Consider the following 27,809-nt stretch of genomic DNA (forward strand, 5'->3'; position numbering starts at 1 on the left):
TTGGTTTAAACCAGCATCTGCAGTTCCTTCTTACACATGATAATCATCTTATTTTAGCTTAGCTTTTGCCCACTATACACCTTTTTAACAGTAGCTTGTATAAAAAATAAAAAAAATAAAAATTGGGGATTTAAGCTTTGATTTTAACTCGATTGGAGACAGGATGGCAGAGAAACCTGTCCAGCCTCAGGTGAGGGCGTGAGAGATTCAAACTTGAATACCCAACAATGATTTCTACTTAAAGTCAGGACACAAGAGACTGCAAATGCTGGAATTGTGAGTAAAAAATAAACTGCTGGAGAAACTTAGTGGATGAGGCAGCATCTGAGGGAAATGGAGAGACAATGTTCATCATAAGGTCATATGGTCATTAGTGATAGGAGCGGAATTAGGCCATTTGGCCCATCAAGTCTACTCCATCATTCAATCATGGCTGATCTATCTTTCCCTCCAAACCCCATATCTCTGCTTTAGTGTCTGATGAGAGGGGTCTTGACCCAAAACGTCAGCTGTCCATTTCCCTCACAATGTTACCTGACCCGCTGAGTTCTTCCAGCAATATGTATTTTACCCTGCTTAAAGTAATTGTGTTTCCACCATACAAATGGATTGATCAATGAAACAACCTTTGCATCAAAGTAAGCAAACCACATCAGTGAAACAGGCAAAGAAGCACACTATTGCTTCTAGTTCCTATGAAGACTCAGGAAATTTAGCATGTCCCCAACAACTACTACCGATTTCAACAAAATGCACCATAGTCAGCTCTTTATGTGAACCAGATTCCCCGCCATCGACTAAATCTATACTTCACGATGCCTCATGGAAGCTAACAACATAACCGAGGACCACTCGCATTCCCATCATTCTCTCTTCTCCACTCTCTATTTGGTCAGAAGATATAAAGGCTTGTAAGCATGTACCACTAGATTCAAAAATATTTTCTTCTACGCTGTTATCCGATTTATAAATCGACCCCTCACACGCTAAGGTTGGAGGTAGCCCCAATGTTCTAATCTATCCCGTTGCTGCATATTTTCTCTGTAGGTTCAACACTATATTATGCACTCTGTTTATTTTTTTCTTTTGCACTATCTGTTGTATTCATGTATAAAATGGCCTGTCTGCATATTAAGTAGGGCAAGATTTTTCACTGTATCTCAGTGCACATGAAAATAATATACCAATATCAATGTAGAAATTTCACTGGGAACATTCATTGGGATAGCAAGTCCAGCCTTTGAATCAAATCTCTTATGGTCTGGGTGCTACCTTTAGACTTTAAAGATACAGCATGTAAACAGGCCCTTAAGCCCACAGAGTCTGCGTCGATCAGTGATAACCCCATAAACTAGCAACTATACTACACACTTGGGACAATTTAGAATTTACAGAAGCCAATTACCCTACAAAGCTGTACATCTTTGGAGTGCGGAAGGAAACCGGAGCACCCGGACAAAACCCACGGGTCATGGGGAGAATGTACAAACTACACACAGACAGCACCCAGAGCCAGGATCGAACCCGGTTCTCTGGTGCTGTAAGGCAGCAACTCTACTGCTTTACCTCTGTAAGCATTGGCTGGGAGACTTGAATGAGTGTTCCTTAGCGTGATGATTTGTCCCTATTAGCTTAGAACAAAACTACACTACAAAATCCAATCGGGACAGCGGTATAAACAACTATCTGCTGAGTCCTGACAAGCATCTCTTTCTATTTGCTCCCCAGAGGAAGGAGCGGTGAAAATCTTGGAGGACCAGCTACAGCAGAGGTTGGAATGAGAATGTGGGGTGTCAGGGGCAGCAGTGTGGGAATGAATCTGACATGGTGCAGTGGCCATAAGGAACCATCTACAATAGTCTGAAGGGGATTAGAGGATAGAGAAAATATACTGGATGGGATATCGCAACAAAGCGAGGCTAGATGGAAGCATGGGTGAGATATTAACCATCACGGAACAAAGGGAAATTGAGGCTAGTCTGGCTGTGGTAGAAAAGGTCTGGAGGTGACGGGAAAGGCAATATTGAGAGAACCGAGGAAGCAACATATTATAAATGGAACAAAACTGCTTCAGAGGAATTTCTCACATCTGTCCTGAAATCCTTGGATTGAGAAGTGGGGCTAAAGGTAGGAAGGTGATCAGCCATACCAAGCCACAAAGACCGTGATGCTGTTGCATGGTGAATGCCAGCAATGAGTGGCCACAGGTCAACATTTCAGCTGGTGATAAAGGGGCCCAATGCCAACATCAATATTGAAGTCGGAGCGACATTGAGACACATGAGATTGCACATGCTGGAATCTGGAACAACACACAATCTGCTGGTGGGTTGAGCTGCAACTGGGAATGGAAAGTAAGGTTGAAAGGTTCCTTACCATCCACAAATACCGCTTGATCCATGGAGTTCCTCCAGCAGTTTGTGTATTGCTGGAAGTTGGAGCAATATCAAACTCCTGAACATAGGACTCAGTATCCATCTCTGCAATTGCATCCTTGACTTAGAAACATAGAAACATAGAAAATAGGTGCACGAGTAGGCCATTCGACCCTTCGAGCCAGCACCGCTATTAAATATGATCATGGCTGGTCATCCAAAATCAGTACCCCGTTCCTGCTTCCTCCCCATATCCCTTGATTCTGTTAGCCCTAAGAGCTATATCTAACTCTCTCTTGAAAACATCCAGTGAATTGGCCTCCACTATCATCTGTGGCAGAGAATTCCACAGATTCACAACTCTCTGGGTGAAAAAGGTTTTTCCTCATCTCAGTCCTAAATGGCCTTACCTTATTCTTAAACTGTGACCTCTTGTTCTGGACTCCCCCAACATGGGGATTTTTTTTCCTGGATCTAGCCTGTCCAATCCCTTAAGAATGTTATATGTTTCTATAAGAAACCCTCTCATCCTTCTAAATTCCAGTGAATATAAGCCCAGTCGATCCATTCTTACATCATATGCCAGTCCCGCCATCCCGGGACTTCCAGAGACTGTATTTTGTAATGCGAGGTGATAATACATCATCCATGATCATTTTTAACACCGGCACCCCACAAGGCAACATTCTCAGCCCCTTCTTATACTCCCTATGATCAGGCAAATTCTGTTCCATCTACATTTACAAGTTTGCACATGACATACCCACAGCGGGTCACATCTTAACCTATGACAAGACAGAGTACAGGAAAGAAATAGAGAGCTTAGTAACATGGAATCAAAACAACCTCTCCCTCAACGTCACATAGACTTTAGAAAGCGGGTTGGAGTAAACACCCCAGCATACATCACTCATGCTGAGGCGGAGATGATCATAGATTCACAGTGGGAAGAAGTGTAGTCGAGATACTTATGGGAGTCAGTAAGTTTGTAATAGACGTCGGTCAATAGTCTGTTTCTTGTGATGGAGACTGTGAGATCAAGAAAAGGGAGGGAGTTGTCGGAGATGGTCTAAGTAAATTTGAGTGCAGGATGAAAATTGGTGGTGAAGTTGATGAAGTCCATGAGTTCTGCATGGGTGCAGGAGGTTGCACCAATGCAGTCAACAATATAACGGAGATAGAGTTCGGGGATAGGGTCAGTGTACGCCTGGAACAGGGATTGTTCAACGTTCCCTACAAAGCTGGGGCCCATGCGGGTGCCCATAGCTACGCCTTGCACTTGGAAGAAGTGGGAGGAGTCATAGGAGAAGTTGTTGAGGGTGAGGACCATCTCCGCTAGTCATCACAACCTGACATCCCTTCCTCAGCATGGGAAGGGGCAGAAAAGTTCCACAATCCTTTCTATTAATGAACACAAACCCTTTGCTAATAGATGCAATTCCTCTGCTCTTGGTCTATATTCTCAATTAGTAACCCAGATGAAATGTGACAAAACTCATCATGCACTGGACTGACAGGTTTGAAAATCAATTAAAAATATGAGCACGGCAGGGTGATGGGAACCATGCAGCACTTTTCATTTGGGAACTGCAGTTGGCTGGTTTGCAATGTTGCCTTTTTGTTTTAAATGTTGTTTTTAGTGAAACGTGAAGAAAGAAGGGAGATTAGCGCAGCGCAGTATTGGACAAATTAACAGAAGAGTTTCAAGTAGGCAACTTGGAAGGTATTTGCAGAATATATTAGTTTGATTAACATCCACTTTGACTAGGATTCTCCGTGAAGCTTTGTATGGAGAGATTTGGAAGATACTTTGGGCAGATGAAGGATGAAAGCAGCTTACATGGCATCCATTCAGAACCTTGGCTGGCAGTAGTATTTTTCTCAGTCTGTTCGTAGGTTAATTTCATGCTTTTGTTAATTATTCTTCCAATTTCTGCCAAACATTTGCTAAATGGATACTGTCATTTCTCACCCAGCTGTATGCTGCAGCCATGAATTAAAAATCTGCATATGAGCTTAGACGGGTAAAGTACAGACTACAGAATATAATTGACAGCGTTCTTTCCAGTGCTATTTCACTGCTAATTACTGTATCTTAGATTTTCCCATTACCGTGAAGTTTCATGAAGGGTTTAAGGAAGTGGGCTGTAATTTATAGAAAATAAAAGAGTACTGCACAGGAACAGGCCCTTCAGCCCACAATATCTGTGCCAATCACAATCTAAATTAATCACAGGTAGACACAAAATGCTGGAGTAACTCAGCGGGTGAGGCAGCATCTCTGGAGAGAAGGAATGGGCGACATTTCGGGTTGAGACACTTCTTCAGACTAAATTAATCACATCTGCCTTTATTCCCTGCCTATGCACGTGCCCGTCTAAATGCCTCTTTAATGTTGCTACCGTCTCTCTCACTTGGCAGCGCGTTCCAGGCACCTATCATTCTTTGTGTAAAAATAATTGCCTCGTAAATGTCCTTTCGACTTTCTCCCTCGCACTGTAAATCTATGCGCTCTAATACTAGACAATGTCACCTTCGGGAATAAAGTATCTGGATATCTACCATATCAATGCCTCGCACCATATTATAAACCTCTGTCAGGTCATCTCTCAGCTTCCAACGCTCCAGAGAAAACAATTCACATTTGTCCAACTCTCCTCAAGGCTAACACACTCCAATCAAGACAACATCCTGGTGAACTCCTTCTGCACTCTATCTAAAGCCTCCACAAACATCCTGCAATGCATCAGCCAGAACTGCATGCAATATTCAATATGTATCCTCAGGAAAGTTTTATACAGCTGCAACATGGCTTCCCAACTGTTAAACTCGATGCCCCGACTGATGAAAGCAAGTATGCTCTTCACTTTCTTTACCACTCATTTGTGTTGATACTTTCACGAAGCTATGGATTTGCACCCCAAGATCTCTCTGTGCATTAATGATCCTGTGGGACCCACCATGAGGTTTGATCTGTTTAATAGATCAGGATATTCCAGTGTGCACGAGACCATATTTAATGCTGTGTGGAGAAAGCTGGCAAAGTGAGGTGTGCGTTGGAAAAAGCATCAAGACTTGACTTTAGGGTTGGACCAGAGAGAGAAGGTTGTTGGCAGGAGAGTGTATCGTGGTTGGGAGTGGAAAGAAAAGTGTGCAGAGCCAGACATCGGGGGAAAGACAGGAGTCTCAACGTGACACTTGGGGTGGGTATTTGATTAGAAGTTCCTGAACACATCAATAGTGAAAGGAATCTTGGGTGAGGTTGTATCTCCAAGGAAGATTAACTGAAATAGCTACAGAAACATACACCTTTGTCAGCGAAGGAAGGCCACGGAAATAACACCAAAGCAGATCATAACAATAACACTGCTGACAGCTTTAGTTACCCGGTTTGAATTCTGATTTTGGGTGCTATCTATATGGAGTCTGCATGCTCTTCGTGAAATCACATGACACCCTAGTACTCCAGCTTCTTGTTACATCCTAAAGATGTGCAGGCAGATGAATTGGCTACTGTAGATTCCCCCGAGAATCAGGGACTGGACATATTAATAGCATGCGTGAGAGAAAGTGGGGAACATGATCACACTTTCATGGAATTGGCAGCAACGATTTTAGTCCCTGATCTTCTGGTCTGAACTGAACACAAGTTAGACTGCTCCTGGTTTGATTGATGTCAAACATTATGGGAACAAAGCGATTACAATATATGCTATTTATCCAAATTTGGGAAATCACAACATAAATTTGTAACATTAATTCATGGCCAATGCCATGTGTAATATTTACATAATTTTTGCCTAGGTTTTTAGATACCAAAGTCCAGAAGTGTCACGTTGAGACTCCTGCCCACATGCTCCTTGAAGTGTAAACATTATGTGAAATAAACGGGCAAAATATCATGGGTGTTGCAATTCTGAAATATAAACTGAAAGTGTTGGAAATGTTCAGCAGATCAAACAGCTCCTGATGGAGTCAGAATAAGCATTAATGTCTCAGGTCCGTGAGCATTCTTAAATACTGGTGAATGTTACAGATGTATAAAGTAAATGAGGGTGTTTGGAAAGGGGATGGTTAATGAAAGAGCAAAAGGGAAGATTTTTGCTGAAGCGCAAGGTAGAAGATGATGGGATAATGACAAAAGAGGCATTGTAATGGTATACGAAGGATCAGTCTTGAGGAGGTGTAATGGTAAACAGCAGAATCACTGCCAGTACTTGCTACCTCATAGAATGATTATGATCTGAATTCTTATTTTCAGACTGGTAGTCTGTAAATGGCTAAAACTGATCATTAGCCTTCAATCTCACATTACATTAAGGCCACATGCAGATGAGTATGAAATTTAAAGAGTTAATAAACAAATGTATCGGAAACAAAAACATTACACAAGTTACAATTTTTCCAATATTTATTAGCATCCATCTGCCTTTAGTTGCACATCCAATTAATACCGTGAGGCACAACATCTCAAGTTTGCTGTGTGCTGATTAGAATCTGGTCCAAGGACTTATTTTGCTCCAACCTAATTGCATTGTTTGATGTAACGGTGAGCCAATATCAACAAATAATCATAAAATATGCAGAAAATCACTGTTATTTTTAAATTGTAACACTGCCCAATCTATATCACATATTTTGATAACACATGTACAAAAAGAAAATCAGCATTTGGCCATGTTATGTCAACTAAGTCTGGGCAGCCGTGCACAATGTTGGCAGGAAGCTGATACCATAAAACCCTAAGTTTGGGTTGCACTGGAAAATAAGTGACTTCTATGTAGTAATTAAACAGAGGGTGTGCTCCTTTAATACACATGAAGCACACCAGAGTCTTTAATAGCTTGTAAATGCATAAAGTGCTAATATTCATTTTTGTTGGTGAAGAAGTGGAATTATATTGTTCCAGGGTAGTTTGCCAGTACCAATGGCAAGACACAAGGCAAGTTAATGCCACGTGGAATGGTTCATTGTCAATACTGTGAGAATGTTTATCATCGCATCAGGGAGCTATTTAGGTTTGTTTCATCAACGTGAAATTTTGCACGCAGAAAGCTCATGTGTTAGTGATTTGCTGGCGAAGGCTGTGAGAAACAAACACCTCCCTTTATCGCCAGAATCTGCAAGTCCTCGATAAGCAAAAGCTCTTCTGCAACGCACCATACTTCAGAAAAAGTCAATACAGACTGGGGTCTTAGTGGTGAAAGAGGGTTTTGCAACATAGAAGCAATTCATTATGCCCAAGGTCTTGGAGCAAGTATAAACGCTTCCTCCAGAACTATAAAATAAGAAAGCTGCAATTCATAGAACATCGAACATAGAACAGTACAGCATAAGAACGGGCCCTTCTGCCCACAATGGTCGTGCGGAACATTATGCCAAGTTAAGCTGATCTCATCTGCCTGTATATGATCCATATCACTCTATTCCCTGCATTTCAATGCGCCTATATTATCACCCCTGGCAATGCATTCCAGGCCCCCACCACTCTCTGAGTAAAAAGATAGCCGACACACGTGCCCATTAAGCTTTCCCCCTCTCACCTTATGCCCTTTAGTATTGGACATTTCCACCCCGGGAAAAATGTTCTGACTGTCTACCTGATCTATGACTCTCAGAATTGCATCATGACCTCTCCTCAAAAAAGTTACAAAGACATGCCCTCCCATGTACAAAGTCATGCTGGCTATCCCTAATTAGCCCATTCTCTTAAAATCCTATCTCAAATAATTCTCTCTAATAGTTTCCCTACTACTGACGTGAGGTTCGCTGGCCTATATTTCCCTGGATTTTCTCTACTTCCCTTTGAAACAAAGGAACAAAGAAACAATATGGCCATTCTCCAGTCCTCCAGGTCCATGCCTGTGGCTAGAGAAGAAATAAAGATCTTCATCAAGGGTCCCGCAATCTCCTCTCTTGTCTCCTTCAATAACCTGGGATAGATTCCATCAGGCCATGGAGACAATCCACCTTAATGCTCCTGAAGAGCCTCAGCACCATCTCCTTCTCAGTCTCAAACTGCCCATAGTTGTATTCTTCAGAAAGAATGTATATATGGTTATTTGACTATTACATTGCAAAGACCTATCAATTGGCTAGCGGTTTGAGAATGAAACAAAATTTACAGGTATCTTAATACGTTTTATCCTCTCTTTAAGCAGGGGGGAAACACAAATCCTGTCATGTCTACTCAGATTAAAGGAAACTGGCAATGAAAGATTGATACCAATTCATTGCTCCTTGGATGATTCAATCATCAAACAGCTATAGAAAAGTAACATTGTTAAGGCACTGCAGGCAGCCATTTGGCCCACTGGGTCTATGCTGGCCCCTCATAGAGCAATCCCCTCAGCGCCATTTCTTTACTCTTTCCCAACACCTATGCAAATTAACCTATCTCAAGTTAGACACAAAAAGCTGGAGCAACTCATCGGGAGAGGCAGCATCTCTGGAGAGAAGGAATGGGTGATGTTTCAGGTCGAGACCCTTCTTCAGACTGAAGAAGAGTCTGAAGAAGGGTCTCGACCTGAAACATCACCCATTCCTTCGCTCCAGAGATGCTGCTGGTCCCGCTGAGTTTCTCCAGCTTTTTTGTCTATCTTCGGTTTAAATCAGCATCTGCAGTTCCTTCCTACACATATTATCTCAAGTCCCTATGCAATTTGTTTGAAAAACCTTAAAGGATTCTATTTTCACTTCCTTCATTAACAATAAGATCTAAACCACAGAGTTCATTAAGAGCTAACTAGATACACCTATCATTAAGAACAGGAACTATTATTGCAAAGCAAAATGTAAAAGGTGGGTTAACAGCAATGTGGTTCTGGCTCAGGTAGTTAAATAATCCCCATAATCTTATATTATTCATAGACAGTGGCTCCTGCAAACCTCTGGATATAACTAAGAGGTCCATCCAGCCAACGTGTGTGCACTCTATACTTGACGTCAGAAGTCACCTTCTGTACACCTGTGTACATTTCTCAATGCCTTGATCCACTCAAGCATTGACTTCTACTGCTTGAGATGCACAGCCAGACCTAAAGAAATCTAATGATAGCATTTTTTTGACTTATTTTCATTTCATGCCAATTGAAAATCCAGCACTATTTAAACAATGTGATCATTAGTCATTCCAATTGTTCATGTTCTCATAGATGTACAGTTTCAATAAAACATTTTTTTTCCCGAATTCATCATCCTCAAGATGTCAACCACTGACATTTTTTCAAAAAACTACAAAGGATGAGAAAAATTATTGAAGAGGTCCAACAACCAACAAGAGTGTAATTAGTCATCACGCTGGTGGAAATTGGGAATTCCATGTCAGGTGAAGGGATCAGATTGTGACCATATACTTCGGACAGAGCTTCCTAGCTTCTGTTTCCTGACACTGGTAAATAGCCTGTCATTGGGCCCCCTAAAACTAATTGAATGTAAAATCATCCACAATTACCAAATTAGGCTGTAACAAATCCCTATAAACCTTCCTGACTAATTGATCCCAGTTGCTAGTCTAAAGTTTGTTCAAAATTCAATAGCTTCCTTTAATTGTTCTATGAATGATACCTGAAATGCATTTGAAACAAAATGCACAGAAGGATTTGAAAGGGACACCCAACTTCCTATAAAACATAGGCACAAAGTGCTGGAGTGACTCAACTGGTCAGGCAGCAACCCTGGAGAACATGGATAGGAGACGTTTCGGGTCTAAATCCTTCTTTACATTGAAATGTCACCTATTCATCTTCTCTAAGGTTGCTGTCTGACCTGCTGAGTCACTCCAGCACTTTGTATCTTTTTTTGTAAACCAGCATCTGCAAATGTTCATGTTTCCAGAGTTTTTTTATAATATAAAAGGATTACTGAAGTTTAAAAAAGAAACTGTTTTAATAAAATTAGGTGGCCACATCCTTGAAAAACTTAAGGAGTTAAAAGACACCATCAGCAAGGAATATTATGTGTATCGGCACCTGCTGTCTACAGGGGGGGGAAAAAATCACTGCTCATTTGTGTGCATAGGCTGTGCATAAGTTAAGTGTGTTTGTAAGCCGGGGAGGACCTGTAAATACAAAATAAAACTATTGACATCACTGTCCTTTAAAATATGGAACTGGTACTCTTCAAATATCAAACGTACTTTGCTGCCAAGTTTACCCATTGAAACCTGCATCAATGTACATTAAATATGTTGAACTATGGTAGGTCCACATTCATGACACTCTCTGGAGATTCACTGTACATTAAAAACTGATGAATAAGCAAATATATCAACATTTTAAAATGACACTTGGAAGTATTATGTGAAAACCCAAAAAGTAAAATTGTGCATAATGATTATCTCAATGCTGAAAATCAAAGAACAATGGGAATGATACTGTTGCTGTGTTCATTATGTTTCATAATTTCACAGTTATTATATTTTCACAATGGTTTCCTCCAATGTTTGAATTATGTGGTCATAAGAACCAAAATAACAAAAGTTTTTTTTTGGAAGCTACATGATCCAATTTCAGTTTTACCATAATAAATCAAGATTGAGATCACCTCCAGGTGAAATCATGACAAATAAAAAGCTGAGCTGAGCTGGACTCTCCATGCATTATTCATAATAGTCCACCTGACTTTTGCCACATCAGGCTCGTCACAACGTACATAATGTATGTTTCCATCCCTCATTAGCAAAATTGGAGCAGAAACTCTTGATTTGCCTTGTAATGTTTATGCTGTTTATAAACCCAGCACCCACCACCTGGCCATCTTTCTTGCTTTGCTCCATTTTCCCCTTTTTCTTATAAAAAAAGCTTTAAACATTAATATGGGTTTCTCTCCTCTCAAATGCTATCTAGGAAGTTAAGCACCTTCAATATTCTTTTCTCTTTACAGCAGAAAAATCCTCATCTGATCCTAGAATAACGTCTCTTGATAAATGGGCAAGATAGAAATCTAAGACAGCTCTATGCTGAGAGAAAATAATACACATTGTACTTTTCAAACACTGAATTATGCACATACTCGTCAAAACCTATAGAGGTTCACCCTATTATCACTGGAATCATTTAAACAATTCATTCATAAGTTTTCGACCAACAATTGTTCCAAATGACCTTACCATTTCCCAATTTCTTAGCATGTCCGATGGCACTATTTTGTGCTAATGTTCTCAGTAATTTTTCCCCATTACTCTCATGAAGGCAATATTTCTTTTTAGGGATATTGTTCTACAGATGATATAGCCTCCCTTCCCTTCACCCGTCTCCCTTCAGTAAGTCAGTAACAAAAGCATACTTCTGTGAATCTTGAAGGCGAATGCATGTATGATATTCAACTCTGGGACGTTCCATCTGCAGCCTATTCTTTTCTCACCTAAAATCCACATTCTGACGCCAAGGGGTTTATGGCCAGTTTTGGAATGAGGACATGTGTAGGGCTGCATTGGCTGACTGTTATATTCCTGCCACTATTGTGGCTGCAATCTAGTCTCTAGGCATGGAACTGACAACCTCCCTCGTCTGAATAGCAGAAGCTTATCCAGTGACAGCTATTTAGATTTCAGGGATTAAGGATCAGATCCATTAAGCTCAGCTGCCTTCTTCCACTAACTCTGGGCAACATGTGGTGACAGATGCAAGATTTGAACAGGAAAATGAGGTTAAAACAGAGATAGTTGGAGAATAGGTAATTCTGAACACCATGTTCAAACTAAATCCCAAGTGTCATTATAAGCATGCAGTATTAATTATTTTAATGTATTTTAAAGTATAGTATTTTTTCATAAATAGGATCTGTCAACAACATTTAACATAAGTAGCTGATTTTCTGGATTCTGGGCTGATTGCTCCCAATTATTTTTGTTTGTCAGATGAAACCAGCTCCATAATAATCAGACGTTACTTGCAGAGCAGCTTGATCAATGTGTCAATTGTGGGAATTCAGATGTCTCACTGTTAAATATCTTCTAAAGGCTGCTACAAGTTTTAAAACTAGGATTAGAATTATAATATGCATTGATTCGGACCAGCATCTCCATTTCAGTTCTTTGTGTGATCATTCCCTAACCCTTTGCAAATTCTTGCTCCAAAATTTCCGCTACTTCTTTCATGTTCTATAAAGAGTCCCTTGTTGCCCATTATTTAGTTTGCATGTCAACTTTGACCTTCTAAATGAGCACTTTATTCTTACTACCTTATTGTGCTCTGAGACAAGTGGCTGCAAGAGGTACATTCTAGAAAGACGAGCTTCTGATGTAGTATTATAGTGCGAGGTAAATGCTACATTTTAAACTGTTTCTTAACACTTCGAACTAAGGTGCTTCCTGTATCCCAGGTTACCATTTAAAAAAAATAATTGGTTATAGAACCATAGTAGTTTTTGAAATATTGCAAATACTGAGAATATAATTATTTAGGGCAATTTTGTACGCTAGTTTCAAAAGGACAGAATTAGGCCAAGAACTTTAGGGCTGTACGGTGGCACAGCGGTAGAGTTGCTGCTTTACAGTGCCGGGGACCTGGGTTCGATCTTGACTATGGGTGCTGGCTGTACAGAGTTTGTACGTTCTCCCTATGACCGAGTGGGTTTTCTCCCATATTCCAAAGACGTACAGATTTCTAGGTTAATCGGCTTGGTTTAATTGTAAATTGGCCAGAACAAGGGGTCACAGTTTAAGGATAAGGGGGAAATCTTTTAGGACCGAGATGAGGAAAACTTTTTTCACACAGAGAGTGGTGAATCTCTGGAATTCTCCCCCGCAGAAGGAGCGGGTGTAGGGGATATTACTTTAAATTGGAGAATTTGTTGTTCATACCAATGGATTGTAAGCTAACCAAGCAGAATATGAGGTGCTGTTCCTCCAGTTTGCATGTCCCCTCGCTCTGCAATGGAAGAGCCTAAAGACAGAAAGGTCAGTGTGGGAATGGGAAAGAGAATTAAAACACAACCAGTAAACCCAGGCAGACAGAAGGGAGGAGATGTAGGAACCAGTTTTACAACTCCTGCGGTTGCAGGGAAAAGTAGTCTGAAAAAGGGTCTTGACCCAAAATGTCACCCATACCTTCTCTCCAGAGATGGTGCCTGTCCCGCTGAGTTACTCCAGCTTTTTGTGTCTATCTTGAGGAAAGGGCAAGTTGGTTGGGAAGTAATGTATGAACCAAGGAGTTGCGGAAGGAGTGATCTCTGTGTAAAGCAGAAATGGATGGGGATGGGATGATGTGAGCGGTGGTGGGATCAGATTAAAGGTAAAAAAAATGTGCTGGATGTGGAAGCTGGTGGGGTGAAAGGCAAGAAAATGGGAACACTATCCTTGTTCCATCAGGAGGAAGGTGCCAGAGCAGAACCACAGCACATAGAGGAGCAATGACATATCGTTTTCTAAAGAGGACATTTGGATAGAAACACTCATCTCAAGAGCAAATGTAGCAGATACAGAGAAATTGAGGATAAGGGAGGTCGGGAGGAGGTGTAGTCAAGGTAACCGTGGGAGTCAATAGGTTTGTAGTAGACATCTTTCGATTGTCTGTCCCTGGTGATGAAGACAGAGGAATTGATAAAGGTATCAGATTTGTGAGCATGGTGGAAGTTATTGGTAAAGTTGAGTAAATCAATGAACTTTGCAAGGGTGCAGGAGGCAGCTCCCTACCCCATCTCTCACTTTCCTGTGCCCCCATCCATTTTCCCAATATCTACCTCCCCCACCCCCCCCTCAAGTCACCTTGTCCTTTCCCCTCCTTTGTACACTCATTTCACCCGCCTCATGCTTCATTCTCCTTTCATTCCCCCCTCCCCCTTTCTCTTCCCCCCTTCGATCCATATTCCTCCCACTTTTCTCCCTTTTCACAACTCTAGCCTTTGTCACATACTCCACCATCTGCCAATGAAAGCCCCCACATCAGTATCCACCTATCAATTGCCAGGTTTTGTGCTGCCCCCAACTTTCCATTCCAGCTTTCTCCCCCACCACCACAAACAGTCTGAAAATGGTCCAGACCTGAAGTGTCGTCCATTCTCTCCACAGATGCCGCCTGACCTGTTGAGTTCCTTCAGCACTTTGCATTTTGCTCAAGGTTCCAGATTCTGCAGTCCTTGGCATCTCTAAACTTAATTAAATAAAGCTTCCCTGCATGCCTAATAATCTTTTAATCATCTTTGGAATCTCAGTTAGATCAGTACGAAAAGAAAAATGTCTGCAATAAATCCCTTAGTGTTAAGGGATTTTCGCTAATTATCGAACAAAGCAGCATTCAAAGGTGCTTCAGGATGAAATAGATTGGGGGCATGGCTGGCTAAGATGTAAAATAAATTGGGCATCTAAGAATAGAGAACATTTGGCAAGCTTCATGACAAAATCTTGCACATTCACCACTTTAAATTTCCATTTCACATCCTTACAAAGCTGCCACATCCTTCGCCATGGCACATTTCGATTTTCTTTTCATTTTCAAAGCAAAATGATTTTAGATTATTATTTGAATGGATCTTTGCACATCATAATATCGTTGACAGTGTAATTCCATTGGTTTCACCTATTTCTACACCTTCGAGCAGAGCTGTGTGGCTACAGATAATGATCCTCAGACTGAGAATGACTGTGACAAATTGTATGTTCATAGTAATGTGTGCTAGTACAATAAATTATCTCGAAATTGCACACAAGGTCTCAAGTTGCTCAAATAACTTGCTTTTAATTCATTCATCTGCCATCTCCTCAACCTGTATCAAGCTTCTCCAGTATTAAGTTATCCTCCAGACATATGCACGAACCTACGTCGCATGGCAATACATACAGTATTTTGCTTATAATGAATAATTTTGCTTATTATGAACAATCACCAGACTAAAAATTGTTGGTAAAATGGTGCTGTCTGAAACTCAGAGCATCATTTTAAATTTACATCATGTTTCAGCTGAATGCTTTAGTTTAGTTTAGAGATATATCATGGAAACAGGCCCTTCGGCCCAGCGAGTCCACGCCAACCATTGATCATCCATTCACAATGGTTTTATCAAGCTTTTTTCATCCACTCCCCTCACACTAGGGGCAATTTACAGCAGCCAATTAACCTACAAACCCGCACGTCATGGGGATGTGGGTGGAAACCGGAGGAAACCCAAGTCATAGGGAGAACGTACAAGCTCCACACAGACAGCACCCGAGGACATGATTGAACCCAGGTCTCTGCTGCTGTGAGGCAGCAGCTTTACTGTGGCCACTGCGATGCCCATGATGTGTTATTGAGCTTTCTGAAACATGAAGCCATGAAACTGTGATAATTCTTCATTTAAAATGTAATCTCTCACATAAAGCACGTGCAGTATTAAAAGTGTCAATGCTGGCACAGTCAGGGTTTATTGTTCATCCCCAACAAGCCTTGAAAAGAATGTGGAGAGTGGCCATCTTGATGTGATGTGGCTTTTGCTGATGGAGCGACTCCAGTAATGTTGGTGGGATTTGGCCCCAAGGATGTATGTACTGATGGAATAACCAGTCTGGATGAAATGTGATAGAATTAATTTGGCTGTGCATTTCTTCGTCCTGCCAGAATCAGGGATAGTGGAGATAGACACCAAAAGCTGGAGTAACTCAGTGGGACAGGCAGCATCTGTAGAGAGAAGGAATGGGTGACGTTTCGGGTCGAGATCCTTCTTGGTCTAGCTTTGCTAAACTAATTGGGATACCAGTTTTTTTATGTTGATGCTAAATGGATTGTGCACCATTGTATTTCCCACTGAGATCCAGTTCCGCTGAAGTCAATGAAAGCAAATATTAAGGGAGAAGTCCAAATGGTTGTCAATATTAGACACTCATTCAGTGCTAGTGACTGTATTTAAAATTCTAGCAGTAGAGTTCAGAAAATACATCAGATATTTATTTTGTGTTTTCAAAACTGAAATGGCAAACAAGGTTTCGGAAAATAATTAGATACTAGCTCCAAGCGTTCTTCATAACCATTCCTCATTAGCACATAGGGCAAGGCAATGGCTAATGATCCTGTGCTCCACCACGAAACAGAAAGGTCCCAGTCTAAGTTAAGATGCCCGCAAGTCAGTTTCAAATTATTATTAAATGACGCAGTGATCGCCAACATTCCGCAATATAAAAATCAGGTCACCTCCTGTAGGCAAATGTCTGCTGCAAAATAATGGTCAAGCAATCTTTCCCTCCATTTCGATACTCTGAAAGTCAACTGGGCAGCTTGTTACTCATCTACACATCTGATAATAAAAAAGAACTCATGAATCACAGACATGTTTATGGCAAAGGACATAGTGTTCGACCATCCTAATCAAAGAAATCTTAACTCATCAGGTTAATTTGAGAGCTGATATGGCATTTAAACGTACTGTTTTCTGCAACTTTGCAAGCATTACTTTTCTATTCATATCAATTAATAATTGAATCCTTCCTGCGAATTGGGCGCTTGCTGTGTGAAACATGTCAACCATTTTCCTTTGTTCACAGAAAAGCAGAGCTCTGCTTTCTGAACGCTGTGCTCACGTTCCTTGCGCTATTGAAGAGCATGCACCAAAAGGAAGGCTGGGGGAGTGGGAAAAGTTTCCAGTTCTTTGGATTATTGCTGGGTAACTGTGGTGAGAAGTTACAAATGCAGCAGGGGTCTTGAGGAGGGCGAGACTGTTTGTGAGACAGCATTCACACAAGATGTGGTTGTTGCCCTAGAAACACATTATTGATCTTCAGAACACTTTCAAAAAAAGTGTTACCCCTCTGGGCTACGCTATTCCGGGCTGCATGAACTGATCCAAGTTGGATACTGGGACAAAGATGTTAAATATAAAAATTTCATATTGAAAGGAGCTTATAAGCTGAACATAGAACATAGGGCAGCACGGTGGCGCAGCGGTAGAGTTTCTGCCTTAAGCCCCTGTCCCACTTAGGAAACCTGAACGGAAACCTCTGGAGACTTTGCGCCCCACCCAAGGTTTCCGTGCAGTTCCCGGAGGTTTTTGTCAGTCTCCCTACCTGCTTCCACTACCTGTAACCTCCGGCAACCACCTGCAACCTCCGGGAACTGCACGGAAACCTTGGGTGGGGCGCAAAGTCTCCAGAGGTTTCCGTTCAGGTTTCCTAAGTGGGACAGGGGCATTACAGCACGTGCAGTGCCGGAGACCCGGGTTCAATCCCGACTACGGGTGCGGTCTGTACGGAGTTTGTATGTTCTCCCGTGACCGCATGCGTTTTCTTTGAGTTCTTTGGTATCCTCCGACATTCCAAAGACGTCCGGGTTTGTAGGTTAATTGGCTTGGTGTATGCGTAAATTGTCCCTAGTGTGTGTAGGATAGTGTTAATGTGCGGGGATCGTTGGTCGGCGTGGACTTAGTGGGGCGAAGAGCTTGTTTCTGTGCTGTATCTCCAAACTAAACTAAACATAGAACTATACAGCACAGGAACAGGCCCTTCGATCCAAAATGTCTGTGCCGAACATACCAAACTAAACTAATCTCATCTGCCTGCATATAATCCAATGCCTTCTCCATTCCTGGCATTTCCGACGTGTCTATGTAAAAGCCTCTCAATGCAACTTTCATATCTGCTTCCACCAGCCTCTGTAAAAAAAATACCTTGCCTGTGATAAGGAAGTTCATTGGGATCCTTGCTTTTCATGAATGCCAGGGGTTAGCATCGCTGCAAGATGACAGACTGTACACAGAGGTGATAGCAAATGTAATGCACCAACAGGGATTCAACAGATTGATATGAATGCAAGTGTGGCTTCTATTACAGCTATTTTCACAATTGCACAAAACAAACTGCTGTTGTAACTCTAACAAATTAATAATTTTAGCAATTACCCAATAGCTTCATCAATAAATTATTCATTTTGTGCAGAAGTAGAGGAAAATCCTTTGCCTTGTAAATTGTTGTGCTTCTTGCATAAAATATTTGCAACAAAGGAATAGCATCTCAGATAATCAATATCCATTTATGTAAGTGGACCTCCATGTTATCCCATTATTTTCATCATTATCTACTGTCATCAATGTTTAATTATGAATCTGATTATTAATCTGAAGAAGGGTTTCGGCCCGAAACGTTGCCTATTTCCTTCGCTCCATAGATGCTGCTGTACCCGCTGAGTTTCTCCAGCTTTTTTGTGTACCTTTAATTATTGATTGATTGTAACCGATTTAAAATTCTGTTCATAAAAATATTCTTTTGAACACTGTAGAATTTGGAGGTAAAGTCTCTTTTATTTTTTCCCTAAAAATATAAATTATCACGTCTGATAAATTAGTATTGGTGATGTTAGTGGAAAAGCAATGCATATGCATGAAGATTTTTGTTGTCGCTTTATTGACTGATTGGCGGCACTAACCCACTTAAAAAAATGTGTTAATGCATTCATTAAAAAGGTAAGAATATGAGATGAATGTGCTACGTAACCATCTGCCAATATTGACAACTGTGATTTTAAATTGCCTGCTTTATTTTGAAACTGGTTAGGAAATTTCATTCACTCATCTTATTTCACTTTGGATTTTAATCTGTTATGACTGACAGATGTAATAAATACTGCCCGTGCACCAAATTCTCACATGGGCACCTCAGCAAATGAGGTCAAGCTATAGGTGAGGAGCAGTACAATGTTTGTTGACTCATCCACATACAAAATGGCTGGCCTGCTTTGGTGTCATAAATAATCCACCCAATTTAGTTAATTAATTGTTGTAATAACAGGAGGCCACAGAGTGCGACGGATTATCAACAACACAACTTCCTCGAATGTCAAGTGCTGTTAATTGTAAAGCAAACTTGCGGGCTCTAAATGTCGTCTATTTAATGCAGAGAATGACAGGAGTCACCAATTGATGTGGAATCTTATTTTTGTTGCTGGTGAAAATTATACATGAATTTAAATGCCATTAGGTGCTTGCTTTATTTATGCAGGATAATTATTAACAGACATATGTTGAATTGCTCAAAAAATGTGCCAATGTAAAAGTGCACCTTCTGCTGGCATTTGCAATTTCCCTCCTTATCTCTTCCAACATTTTGTCACAATGATCACATGATCATTTTATCAGTATTGAAATAGCTGCTGACAGCTGCAATTGAGCTGTAAGCAAGATTTTTTTTAATCTACCTTGAAGCTGAGATATTACCTGATTATCTGTTAAAAGTTAATTTATTCAGAGAGTTAGAGAAGGGGGGGAGAAGGGGAGGAGAAGGAGTGGAGACACTTTTAAGAAGTTTAATAAAGTTTAGCGGGCATTTTACCGACCGGTAGGTCTTCCTTGGTCCTGAAAACTCCAATGAGCCAATCAAAATGCCCGGTCAGCGAAGGAGATTGCCTACGGCTGCCCTCGGCTGCCTGTAAGTAAATAGCGACCCCACTCCACTGCACTACGAGTTAAAAAGACCCATGCCGACCAAATTTCACTTGCAGAACTCTGCAACACGCCACAACATCTCCAGGGCCCAACGGTTCACTGTAACAGTGAACTTCCCAAACTGCAACACCTCACACATCTGAATACATTTGTCATTCCTCAGTCCACCTAGAGTCATAGAGACATACAGCACAGAAACACGCCTTTCATCCCAACTTGCTTATGCTAACCAATGTTGTTACAGTACCTGCTACAATTACGTCCTCTGGCAACTTGTTACAAATGCCACACCTGAAACCGTTGCCCCTCAAGTTCTTATTAAATAGTTCCTTTCCCATCTTAAACCTATGTTCTCTGGTTCTTGATTCTCCTACTCTAGGTAAAATACTCCTTGCATGCAGCCTATCCATTCCTCTCATGATCCTATACACCTCTATAAGATAACCTCTCATCCTCCTATGCTCTAAAGAATATAGTCCTTGCCTGCGCCACCACTCCCTATAGCTCAGCCCCTCAAGTCCTGGGACCATCCTTATAAATCTTCTCTGCAGTCTCTCCACATTACAATATCCTTCCTATGGCAAGGTGACCAAAACTGAACACAAAACTCCAATGTCTTGCACAACTATAACATAACATCCCAACTTCTATACTCCATAAACTGACTGATGAAGGCCAAATGTACCGAAAACCTTCTCGCCCACCCTATCGACCTGTGACGGTTCTTTCAAGAAAGTAGGTATCTAGAATCCTCTGCCCTCCGACACTCCTGAGGGCCCTGACGTTCACTGTGAAGGTTTGATTTCCCGAAACATCTGCATTAAACTCCATTAACCATTCCTTAGTCCACTTGCTCAACTGATCAAGATCCTGCAATAATTTTTGCTAAACATCTTTATAATCTACAATACCACCCACTTTAGTGTCATCTGCATACTTACTAACAATGTCTTCTACATTCCCATCCAAATCATTAATATCTACATTCATATCCAGCTGGTACCCAGATGATTACGATTCTTGATAACCATCTTTACTGTCTGCAATATCACCTATTTCAGTTTAATCTGCAAATATACAAATCACTTGTACATTCTCATCCAAATCACCAATCTCTGAGGCAGACAACTAGTCACAGGCCTCCAGTCCAAGAAACACCCTCTGCTTCAAGGCAGAAATTGACTTTGATCCTGAGGGTCATGAGCTGCCCAGCAGCAATATCAAGGACGAGTCGCACCCTGGTCACTCGCTCTTCACCCCTCTCCCATCAGGCAAACGTGTGAAAACACACGCCTCCAGATTCAGGGATAAGTTTTTCCCCCAGCTGTTATCAGGCAACTGAATCATCCCACCCAACAGTAGTGCTGAACTAATATCTACCTCATTGGTGACCCCTCACACTATCCTTGATCAGACTTTGCTGGCTTAACCTTGCACTAAACGTTATTGCCTTATCATGTATCCAAATGGCTCAATTGTAATCGTGTATTGGCTTCTGCCGACTGGTTCGCACGCAACAAAAACGTTTTCACTGTACCTCGGTACACGTGACAATAAACTAAATTGAATTGCAGGAACAAGATGAGCAGAAGGAAGAGTAAAGGGCCTGTCCCACTTGGCAATTTTTCCAGCGACTGCCGGCTTCATATCCAGCAACGACAAAAATGTTGCAACACTTGAAAAAACATTGCGCGTCATACGTCATCACACCGCAAATTTTCCGGTGACCTGATACGTCAGTCAATGATGCCGGCAGTTGCCAAAAAAAAAATCGCCAAGTGGGACAGACCCTAAAGGTACCAAATACAACAGCAATATCCTCCCAGCAGAGCAGAAGAGTAAAACACTGTGTGCAGCTATCAGAAATTTGCTTAAAGATATTCAATCTGGAACCTCCTAAATCAAAGTCTTACTTACAGTTTTTTAATTTTGGTTTTAGTTTTAAAAATGCAGCATGGAAATGGGCCCTTCAACCCACAAAATTCATTCTGACCAATGATCACAACATACACTAGTTCTATCCAACACACTAGGGACAATTTACAAACCTGCAAGTCTTCGGAATGTGGGACGAAGCCGGAGCAGCCGGAGAAAATGCACGTGGTCACAGGGTGAACGTACAAACCCCGCACAGACAACTCCTGTAGTTTGGATGTGAGGCAGCAGCTCTACCTCTGTGCCACTGAGCCTAAAGGAAACCATGAGATAGATCCTCTTGATACTACAACCTACATCAAAATTGTCCTTTACTCATCAGCCTAGTCCAGATTATTTATTTCTGCACAATTAAGTGATTATTTGAACAATGGTAGTCATTTTAAAATCTTTTATAAGAAAAGTATATGTAAATGGAAACATTTACCTCCAAACTGTCATATCTGTGTAACTTGGTATCAGTTCAATATCCTGGCCTACATAGTTTAGCTGCAAACTGGCTGTATGAAGGGTCTTTCCCTGTTTGAATCCAGATAATGTTCATGATGATCGATGAAGCGGGTGCCGGGGGGGGGGGGGGGGGGGGGGGGGGGGGGGGGGGGGGGGTGTTGGAAGTGTTGTGGGGGATCAATGACCTAACACCTCTCAAGAGGCTAGGGAGACAATTATCTGTTTTCTCAGCTATTCTTTCAACCTACTGTCTAGGAAGTAGGTTGGTTGGTGGACCCTGAATCAAAGGTGTGCAATGCCTGTTGTTTTCAATCAGTAGGACTGTGCATATAATGAGGAGCAGTGAGGTTTGGGTGAGAGGTTGTGCAGTGGTCCAACTTACAGTTTCTGCACAATAGCAAGTTAAGCTCTGAATCTATAGCAGATCTGCTACCTACACATGACATCCTAATGCTGTTTCAAATATATTTTTGGCTAATTGCACCATTTGTCAACAGTCTTATTTTGGCGTAATTATTGCTAATACTGTGGTGACATAAGCAAATCAATTAAAATATATGAAACGGTCCTTATTGTCAACAGAGAACAAAGGTAACGGAGCACTGAAATAACTTGAAACTTGTCTAGTTGCTGAGGAGCAAGTGCTGCTGCAGAAGTGCACAGAGAACAAAATGTGTTTCCAGCATATCACTTGATGACAGCAGCTATTATCAAATAAGTAGAGCATGCAAATACCATATGGTTAGTATGTTTTCTCCTCTTTACTTTCTACCAAAACACTAAAATTTAAGATCATGCATTCAACATCCTTTCTCATTTCCCTGCAGAAGACAGTGTGCCTGTTCCAGTTAATGTGGCCTCTATTAAATGCTGCAAGACTCCTTTGTGGTAGACCTGTGTTGGCTGCACAGTGTTTTGAGAACCGGCAAAAATCTATTTGACAACATATCTCCACTTCAGGCATGTCAGTTTTTTCAACATGTTCACAGCCTTTCATCTGAGCAGTGGAATTTTTTAAGAACTAAAATTAATGTCAATAGTTTAACAAATTAACAAAATGGAATGGACATTTAAAACATTTGTAATGTGTTTTTAATTTTTTTAAGAAGTCTGGTTATCTGCCCCATAACATTTTTTTTTTTTTGCATAACTCAAAGCACACTGGTACAAACCGCATTTTATTTCTTGCAAGCCAAGTTCTGCGATTGAAACGGTAATCCTTATACTCAATCCACACTGCGCAAATTGTCCTATTAAGCATCGTGGCAGAAATACCATTTATTTACATTTATTGCACTGAAATCGTTTTAACATTTCTCATGGGTTCATTTTGATGAAGTTTTCAATAAAATTTGTTCCTAAACTGCCCACAGACTGGAATGGTTAATAAATAGGAGTTGCTGTTCCTTGAAGGTTGAGCATGTGTATTATGGTCCATTAAAAGGCACCCTTTCCTGCCTGGTCATTTTCTAAAAGCTCAGATCCACGTATTTTGACCATATGTTTACAGAATGCTTGGTATGATCAGCTCTGCCCTTTAGGGATTCCTATCTCTTACAAAAATGCTGAAATAAAATGGGCTGGATGAAAACAAGGATGGCTAAATAAATCTTTCCTTCGTTTGACAGATGGAAACACGCAGTTCATTTGATTTATGGATCCACTCTTAAACCCCAGCATGCTCCGTACGCATACCAAGCAGCAGTGGATATTATGTCTACTCCTCTCCAGCTGTAACACTGCAGGGTTATTCTTTCAGCCAGTGAGTCACATATCCTGTCATCAATATGTTTAACATAATGCATTTGCATGTTGCACCAGATAGATATAGATATAGAAATGCTTGATTAGTACTGGTGTCAGAGGTTATGGGGAGAAGGCAGGAGAATGGGGTTAGGAGGGAGAGGTAGATCAGCCATGATTGAATGGGGGAGTAAACTTGGCCTAATTCTGCTCCTATCACTTACGATGTAAGGAGATCAAAGAGATTTTTTTTGGGGCTGGATCATGCATGACCTGGACTACACATCGTAATACCTCTGTATTATGCTCATAAACCAACTGTAACCCTGTGGGTGTACTTGAATGAAGGCTTGCTTCTGCATCCATCCTACAAGGTGCACCAATTTGGATATGCGTAGACCTCAAGCAATGGATTCTTAATCCAGGCCCAAAGTTTGACGACTGGTCTTCTAATAACGATTTGCTGCCAAAGACTGAAAATAAACACATAAAGTGCTGGAGTAACACAACAGGTCAGGCAGCATCTCTGGAGAACATGGATGGACGACGTTTCAGGTCGGGACCCTTCTTCAGACTGATTGTAGTCGGGGAGAGATAGCTCGAAGAGAGACGGGGGCAAGACAAAGCTTGGCAAGTGATAAGTGGAGAGAAATGGGGGGGGGGGGTTAATTGGCAGAAGTTTGGACAAAGGACAGAAGTGAAAAGACAAAAGGTGGTGAGATAAGGAGATGAGGAGAGAAGAAGCGTGACGTGAAGCCAGAAGAAGGAACGTAGGGTGAAAGGAGACGGGGGGAAAGGGGAAAGCGAGAAATGAATGCACATCCAGGAGGGGCAAAGGGATGGGGGGGGGGCATAAGGGGGGGGGGGGTTAACTGGAGGAACAGCTCCTCATATTCCATTTTGTTAGCTTACAACCAATAGTATGAACATTGAATTCTCCAATTTTAGACAACTAACCCATGTACAACACTCCCCCCCCCCCCCACCCCCCCCCCCCCCCTTCCCTGTGCTCCATGTGGATGTGTACCCATTTCTTCCTTTCCCCTTCTGGCCCTACCCCCTCCTTTATTTCAAGTTCTTACCTCTGGCTTCACGTTTAATGGCTCCTCACCCCTTTTGTCTTTTCATCTCTGTCTTTTGTCCAACCATCAGCCCATAAAAAAAAACCTTCACCCGTATCCACCTATCACTCGCCAAGCTTTATCCAACCCCCACCTGTCTCCCAGCTTTGCCCCCCTACTTGAATCACTTTGAATAAGGCTCCCAATCCGAAAGATCATCTATCCATGTTCGCCATAGATGCTGCCCGACCCATCAAGTTACTTCAGCACTTTGTGTCTTTGTTTTGTAAACCAGCATCTGCATTTCCCTGTGGCTATGAATTACTTTTAAAAGTCTCTGATTATCAGTGTCTCTCAAAAACTGTTCAAAAGTTTTGAATAGTTAGTAAATTACTAAAAAATATTAAATTTATATAAAAACATGACATAAATGAAAGGAACGGTGATATTAATGATCTTAACTATTTCCTTTGTTCTCTGTCCTCAGTTCAGATCTCCCATATATGCAGAGTTTTATTTTATGTCGGCTAAACCAGGTAATTTTGTGGCCAATGAATGGGACTGAATTTGTAAAAGAAAGAGTCAGACAGGCATTGAATACCAGTGTGCATGTCCTAATGCCTTAGTGCATTAAGTCGATCGAAAAGGAAATCACATACTTCAGGATCAAAGCAGTGAGCTCCTGTTCACTGTCATACTGTGGACATAAAAAAAGCTCAACACGAGAATGTCAAGGTCTATGTGTGTGTACATTTCCAATGTTCCTTATTCAGAGACTGTGTGCCCCGTGCATTTAAATTATGGTTCCTCGATGGAAACATTAGAACGAGAGCCATCTGCAGTTATTCTACTTCCTAGTTTCCATATCCTCAACCAAAGGGCATTATGTCCACAAGTGTCACAGCGCTATTCATCATAGGTGAACCCAAACTGTCATCAATTGCAACTGAAACAGTACGGACGAACAGGCATGTGCCTGTACGAAGCAGCTCGTCAGATATAAACTCAACAATCCATCATGGAGATTACTTATTTCATTCACACTCGGTGAAATCCACTTTAGTTCCTTTATACTAGACAGTTTAAAAGGATTAAGCATCATTGAAATATAATATGAAATCGCTCCTATAAACCCACATTCTTGCCGTTAACCTTTTGTTTCAGCTGGAAGACAGGATTAGTTTCACTTCATTGCTATGCATTGGTCACTCTAATTTGCTGAAGCACCCTGATGGATCCTCTGAATTAAAACAAAAAGGAACGATGGCATTTTAAACTTTAATGACTGTGGGCTATTACAGTCTGCTTATATGGGCCATTGTGTAACATCACCAACAGGTTTATAGGCAAGACCATGCATCTGTGAGATTTCTTTGACACATATCAAAAATCATGTTTATTTCATTCACATTGGGACCCTTCAAAACCCTGCTTAGGACACGCAGATGAAAGGCTGTGCTCTATTATTTGATTACATTATTAAAACTGCCTATCTGGAACACAAATGGAATAAACAATGCTATTTAAAGTCATCACATATGCTGAATACTGCCTTTCAAAATACAGTGCATTGCACCATTAGACCGATAATTGTACACGGACTACATGACAATGCATACAAATTGTGGACATTTTATTAGGAACCTGCCAGAGTGCAGTTTGCTTGGAGGGAAGATGACCTTGGGCCTGTTACACATGAGGTCATGGCACAAATAGGGCGGCACGGTGGCACAGCGGTAGAGATGCTGCCTTACAACGCTTGCAGCACCAGGGATCCGGGTTCGATCCCGACTATGGGTGCTGTCTGTACGGAGTTTCTCCCCATGACCTGCGTGGGTTTTCTCCGAGATCTTCGGTTTCTTCCCACATTCCAAAGACATACAGGTTTGTAGGTTAATTGGCTTGCTATAAGTGTCATTTCTCCCTAGTGTGTGTTAATGTGCAGATCATTGGTCGGCATGGACCAGGTGGGCCAAAGGGCCTGTTTCCGTGCTGTATCTCTAAAGCTAAAACAAAAACCACTGAGGTTTTCCCTCACATCTGTTGTATGTTAATTGATGGAGATTGATTGCTATGATAAGACAACATTTGCTACATCATGAAACTATCAGGACAATTGAAGGAAAAAAATGGATGGATTGCAGGTTTTTTTCCCCCAGCAGCTTCCATGTTCCTAGGGACGTTTTCATATGATTTATTTAAGGAATGAGTAACTGAATTAATCAGACCAGGCGACTTCTGGGTTTGATCCGTGGCACGTGCTGAATGATCTGATCTCAGTTTGGAAATTGATGGAAGGAGCAGAGTTGGCCTGGGGCCCTAGTGAGGAGAGAATCCCAGTCATTTATTGCAACTGTGAACTTAGACAGAGATCACCAGCCTCAGCCGTGATAAGATCCCCTGCCATGCTTGAATGGGTCTGACAGGCCATGTTATCAAAGCTTACTGGAGTGCAGTGCTGGGAATCAGAGCATACCGAACTGTAAGCAAACAAAGGCACCTTAGATGGGGGGGAGGGGGATGGGGTGGAGGTAGAAGGGAAGGCGGGGATGGACCCGATCAAAACAGAATTTAATTTTCCCAACACATTTTTTTCAGGGGTCAGATGAGTCCTTCAGATTATATTGAAAAAGATTGAGCCATTAAACTACACATCAAATTACTTTGAGATAAATTGGCGGTGCAACGAAGTTTAACATGGATGATCTCAAGAGGCAGCTAGGTACTGTGTGCATAATGCACGATGCTTTGAAATCTAGCATGTTTTGGTCTGGCATGTTTTTGAAAAATTATAAAGAATCATAAGTGCTAACAAATGGAACAAAGCAGCTGCTGCCTGCTATAGGGGCGGGAGGGGGGGGGGCAGTTTTTCAAAGACCAAATACAACGGATGGGCAATTTG

The 27,809-nt window shown here is 41.4% G+C and overlaps 1 protein-coding gene across 2 annotated transcripts in view; it reads right to left on the reverse strand.

The window, feature by feature from the left end:
• Positions 1 to 27,809, reverse strand: part of tmtc2 (transmembrane O-mannosyltransferase targeting cadherins 2) — a 172,210-nt gene that overhangs the window by 81,658 nt on the left and 62,743 nt on the right. The gene's annotated exons all lie outside the window — the stretch shown is intronic.

Source organism: Amblyraja radiata, chromosome 19 (genome assembly GCF_010909765.2).
Source record: "Amblyraja radiata isolate CabotCenter1 chromosome 19, sAmbRad1.1.pri, whole genome shotgun sequence".
Classification (NCBI taxonomy): domain Eukaryota; kingdom Metazoa; phylum Chordata; class Chondrichthyes; order Rajiformes; family Rajidae; genus Amblyraja; species Amblyraja radiata.